The sequence below is a fragment of the Haliotis cracherodii genome, unplaced genomic scaffold (genome assembly GCF_022045235.1).
Source record: "Haliotis cracherodii isolate W230 unplaced genomic scaffold, xgHalCrac1.p SCAF_9, whole genome shotgun sequence".
NCBI classification, from domain to species: Eukaryota; Metazoa; Mollusca; class Gastropoda; order Lepetellida; family Haliotidae; genus Haliotis; species Haliotis cracherodii.
The window spans coordinates 27,245,353-27,252,334 of NW_027266343.1; positions in this window are offsets into that span (position 1 = coordinate 27,245,353).

Sequence of the window (6,982 nt, forward strand, 5' to 3'; positions counted from 1 at the left end):
ACGTACAATCATTTTCTGTTAATATATATCCGGTTCTCTTTTTGCTTTAACTCAATTGTTAAATGTTTGGGATTATGTGAATACCTACAATGACTTAACGATGCCCGTCAAACGTGGCTGACGTGGACTGAGTGTGGTATGTATAATGTTTTGTGTGTATGTCTGTATTGAAATTTGAAAGTAAAGTTCACATTTTGTTCCTTATTGTCTACATTGTGTCATTACAAAGTCATCCTCACGATCTATTATATCTGTTGAACAATGGCATGAATAATTGAGTGGTATGTTGTCTACAGATGTTGCAACCGATGTTACTTCATGTGATATTGATAGGGATGATGATGATGATGATGATGATGATGACGGGTCTTGACGGGTCTGAAATGTAACAAAACCAGCAGGAAATGATAAAGTAATAGCAGCATTGTTTAGAAATTCTTTTTAACAATTTTTTTCATGAAGAATATTTTCCAGATATGTGGTCAGGTCACTTAATAAGAACGGGGAAGTAAATTCTCCCAATAACTATTGGAAAATTGCCATATAAATCGTATTTAGTAAGATATATCTTTTAATTCTGAATTCTCGTTTAACGTTTTGGGCTGATCTATATGAAAAAAATCGTGAATTGGCAAGCAGGTTTTCGTAGTGGATACTCTACGGCTGATAATATATTTACACTACAATCTGTTATTGAACAGTTTTTATTTTTAAAAAAGGCGAGGTAAAATGAATGTTTTGTTCATCGATTTTTCCAAAGCATTCGATTTAGTCAATGGAACAAAATTGTGGAATGTACTAGAGAGACGGTGTGTTTCATCCAAAATGTCAAACTGTATCAAGGCTATTTCTTCTAAAGTCCGCTCATGTGTAAAATATAATAACATAATAACCTTTATTCAGACTTGTTTGAATGTAACATTGGTGTTCGCCGAGGTTGTGTAGGCAAATTAAAACATTTGGAATCTGTACAGATAATCGCATGTAAGGGTTTTTTGGGCGAAAAGAAAACTACTCCAAATTATGTTGTCCTTATGTGGTCGCTTCGCCCTTTAGATATTAGCAGCTGAACGTATAATAATATACTGGTTTAAATTATTAGCAATGCCAGATACCAGATACCCTAGAAAAAACAATATGTTAATTCAAAGGGCAAGCCATGGTAAGATTAACTGGGCTTCCAAACATAAGTCTTTGTTATATCGCTTTGAATTGGCTATGTATGGGAAGCTCCGAATGATTAACTAGAAGAATCGGTTATTTCAGAATTTGTCCTGAGTCTTAAATGCTCTTTTCAACAGGACTGACATTTCTCATTGTCAAACAATTCCAAAACACAAATGTATTCCTCCTTCAAACCACTTCTTAATGTTGAACTATGTTTGAAATAAATTACCATTGCAGAATGTAGAATAATTTTGTCCCATTTTCGTTACAGTTCCCATAATCTCCGCATTTGCAACGGGGCGGTATCATACTAATCCAAGACGTGAAAGGGTTTGCCTGTACTGCAATACTAATGTTGTGGAGGATGAATACCATTTTATATTGATTTGTTCTGATTACAATACGTTACGAGATAGATCTGTTTCTAACTTATTCGTTATTCATCCAACGCTGTTTAAATGTAATTCGTTAATATCTACGTTTAGTGTAAATATCATAATAAACCTTGTGATGTACATTTATTATGCCAATAATCTTAGGATATAACCAAACTATGTTCTGTTTTTCTTAAATTTGTTCCCAACATCACGTTTTTACTTTGCACAGTTGCAAAAAGTGTATGCTGTCAATTTGGGCCGATGGCCTACATTCATACGAAATAAACAACACCTACAAAATCATGTTTGACTACTGTCATATCTACTGTAAATGTATCTCGTCAGGTGAGGTGAATTTGGGTTTAACGTCGCGTCCAAGATTATTGCACATATATGTATTGTGTGTGTGGCTGCTTGTACTAGTCCGGACTGATGCCGATTTATAGTGCTAGCGCACTGAGATACCATGCCGCAGTTGAACATGAATAACCCACTCAGACACAGTATACTGACTCCGAGCCGACCAATCCTTGTTTTAGCCCCTTAATGCCGAGCGCCAGATAGGGTAACAACAAGTACCATATTTTAACGTCTTTTGGTATGACGCGGCCGGGGAGGGCTATATTTTGTAGAGCAGATAATGTTGAAGATATTCTTAAACTTCAGATAGTTTTGTTGAATGTTTCTATGAACCTTGGGTTTAATTGGAAGATCTGCAGTTGTTGACGCGTTCGGAGACGGGAGCACGCCATTCACAGCGGCGTCATTAGTGGCTGGGGAGATGTGCCCCGAAAGTCACTTAATATGACACAACTAGTCATAGCTAGGACGACACCAAGGAAACGCGGCATCTAACTGGCTGGGAGTGATCCTTGCACGACACTGCGAAAACGACACCACATCGTCAAAAGCATCTCTCAGCGCTCGTGGGCAACTTCATGATGGCAATCAATATGTCATGTCATCACACATCTCTCATCATTTATGAGATCAATTGAAATTGAGGTCGTCTCGTTGTAGAATCGATAACGCTTATTTTAATTTCAAAACACGTCTCCATTCTACCACGGCGTTAAGAACCTTTACAGCGGGTGCCGTTTGGAATGCGTAGTTACATGTACATACGGTACATGGGTCAGCGTTCTCAGAACACTCCCAAGAGACGTTACAGGCAGTTATCAATATAGCAACTATCACTCAAGCTCAAGATTAGAATACTTTTATTCTGACAAAATCACAATAACCGTTCAAAGAAATGAGTGTGAAGTCAGGGAAGAAAGACAATCTTTCATTTTATGGCTCTTGCTTGTATCTCCCTGTTTCTATTCTTAGTTGGTGCAAACTGCATCTGACCCTTGCTAAACAGCACCTAAATTTTGAAATATTGGAAGGTTTTACATATAAGGGTCGTCAAGCCAATTTTGCTCATAGGGTGGGTTTAGGTCATAATATGCAATCCGAAGTGAATATGTTTCATATTACCAAACGATTGATATCCAAAGCCATAAGAAAATAAATTATGCTTTATCCTAGATACCTTTTTTACATTACCGTTGTTAGCACCTAGTAACAACATTTGATAGCCTTTTAGTAATTTAGCGTCAATCGGTTAAATTAATTATGCGGCTCCAGTATTTTACGGTACTTTATGGGTATATGTAAATAATGGATACCTACCGCATTCACCCCATACAACATGGCTTGAATTTTTTATTTTTTATTTTTGTGTCCAACGCAGGAGTTACACCACTGGCGTTCAAGTTGACTTTCAAATCCCCTCCTGGAGATTTACGGACATGAATGTCGATCACAAAATGAGGGCTGTTAACAATGTACAGTCATGAATGAAGACTACTTTTAAACTTTTCTAAAGTTTCATTTTAATTTTATTATCGTTTGTTTCAATGAGAAATTTACCGAACATGCCCCTATACGTTTTATAAAAGTTATCCTTTATGCAAACGATTTACCCGTTGTCATCATCAAGCCAGTCAGGGTCAACGTCTAAGACGTCAAAAACATCCCAAAATGTTCCGATATCAAACGCATGCAGCATATATGTCCAGTTTTTGAATGCATCGATATGGAGGCAATCGATGTATTCATACGCACGGTTATTGTATGAATAGGCTTTATTTAGAGGTACCATTCGGAAAACGCGAGAATGCTAGATCGCGAGAACGCGAGATTTTTGTCAAATCCCGCGTTCTCGTGCATTCTCGTGTTTTTGGCACATTTAGCTCGTTTCCAAAGGTCGAGATCGCGAGAATTTCTCTTATAATACTCCATATATTTGAGTGTTTTAATGACTTGCATTGAAGCTGGCTAGGACTGCCCCGAGGCTGGTTCCTACATACAAAGAGAAACTCACGCCTACATGTTGGCTATTTTTAAGGATAAGTGGATTCAATATTAATTTTAGCAGGTTGTGCATCTAACGAGATATAGCTTTGACGGTGTTGATCTGGTCTATAGATTTATATTTTGACTTGACTTGTCATTTGTGTTTATATATTTGGATATGTATTTGAATGCTGAAATGTATTTCGTGATTTACATCTGACCATTTTGGAAAAATAAGAAATATGTTTTTATATTGATAACACTTGAGTTGTTTGTTTTCCCTAATTTTCGTTCTTTGCCACATAATTCATAACTCAAGCGAAACGTAACATGTACAAGGCGGTGAGGTATTAGCCTGAATCCAGGCCTAGGTGTCAACTGGTCAACACTATGTCCTACTTGACAGATTACACAGGTTTGACTGCAGGAATGTTTCGTCGCTCACTGCTGACGTGCACTACTAAACACTCTAAACATTGCGGAATGTTAACACAACACCAGAATGAAATATACTTTCACTCTCTTCTCGTGTTTCAGTCTTCAGGTTATTTCACAGCTGCGACTTTATAATGCGCTCTTTTAAAATAGCTTCCACGTTTTATTTTATCAATAATTCAATCATTGATAAGACGAATTAGAATTTTAGATACACTATGTGCATATGAGCCATATGACGGATCTCCTAGGTCAAGGGAGTAGGGTGATCATTTCAACCCTACAAACTAATATAACTACTGATATAACTACTGATATAACTACTAATATCACTACTGACATAACTACTGATATAACTACTGATATAACTACTGATATAACTACTAATATAACTACTGATATAACTACTGATATAACTACTAATATAACTACTAAAATAACTACTGATATAACTAATAATATAACTAATAATATAAATACTAATATAAATACTAATATAACTTCTGATATAACTACTATTATAACTACTGATACAACTACTAATATAACTACTGATATAACTACTAATATAACTACTGATATAACTACTAATACAACTACTGATATAACTACTAATATAACTACTGATATAACTACTAATATAACTACTGATAATATAACTACTAACATAAGTACTAAGTTAACTACTAATATAACTACTGATATAACTACTAATATAACTACTGATATAACTACTGATATAACTACTAATATAACTACTAATATAACTACTAATATAATATAACTACTAATATAACTACTAATAAAACTACTAATATAACTACTAATATAAGTACAGATATAATATAACTACTAATATAACTACTATTATAACTATTTATATAATTACTGATATAACTACAGATATAACTACTGATATAACTACTAATATAACTACTGATATAACTACTAATATAACTACTGATATAACTACTGATATAACTACTGATATAACTACTGATATAACTACTAATATTACTACTGATATAACTACTGATATAACTACTAATATAACTACTATTATAACTATTTATATAATTACTGATATAACTACAGATATAACTACTGATATAACTACTAATATAACTACTGATATAACTACTAATATAACTACTTATATAACTACTGATATAACTACTGATATAACTACTAACATAACTACTGATATAACTACTAATATAACTACTGATATAACTACTGATATAACTACTAATATTACTACTGATATAACTACTAATATAACTACTGATATTACTACTGATATAACTACTGATATAACTACTAATATAACAACTAATATAACTACTAATATAATATAACTACTAATATAACTACTAATATAACTACTAATATTACTACTGATATAACTACTGATATAACTACTGATATAACTACTAATATAACAACTAATATAACTACTAATATAACTACTAATATAACTACTAATATAATATAACTACTAACATAACTACTGATATAACTACTAATATAACTACTGATATAACTACTGATATAACTACTGATATAACTACTAACATAACTACTGATATAACTACTAATATAACTACTGATATAACTACTGATATAACTACTAATATTACTACTGATATAACTACTAATATAACTACTGATATAACTACTGATATAACTACTGATATAACTACTAATATAACAACTAATATAACTACTAATATAACTACTAATATAACTACTAATATAATATAACTACTAATATAACTACTAATATAACTACTAATATTACTACTGATATAACTACTGATATAACTACTGATGTAACTACTAATATAACTACAGATATAACTACTAATATAATATAACTACTAATATAACTACTAATATAACTACTAATATAACTACTTATATAACTACATAAACGGAAATCTTTTGGGATGTTCATATTCTTAATTACTGGTTTTCTGATCGGTAAATAATCCTCGAGAATATTTCTTTGATTTCTAGAAACATTTTAAGGACGTTCTGAATGAATTTCAGACGCACCGATATTCAACTTTGCCGGTAGCAAACAAAGCGTTTGACCGAAGGTATCGGATTTACAGACGGTAGATACATTCGGAACATTTCTGTGGAAGTTTCGCAAATATCACTGCGACGTCACCATGACTATTTATTCTGATTGACATGTGCCTGGTGGCTTTCGACAGATGGGAGTGCTAACGTTGCACAGACGTTTCTTAGATTGCTTTTCGGGCAGTAGGTTAAGTTGAAAATCTTCCTGATTCAAAACCAAAGTCCAACGGTTGTAAATGGAATACCCCCCTAGTTTTCATGCCACGGATACCCACATAAACGGGCTATGTCCCTGATCGAGCAGCTCGGGGATTTGACTTTGTAAAGTGCCAATAGAGTCACACTTACATAATAACCCACTCTTCTGAATGTTCCATACAATCACAATAAGGACGACGGAGTTCAACTAATGTTTGGGGTATTTGGGGAATGGCTATTGAATATAATTATTTGCAATTTATATTTCAGAACACACAGTAAAGCTCAAAACTCTCAGGCACAATACAACGAAGAAATAGATGACTTGAAGTACAAGAGACAGCCGCTTGTTGCCAAGAGCTTTAAGCTACTGT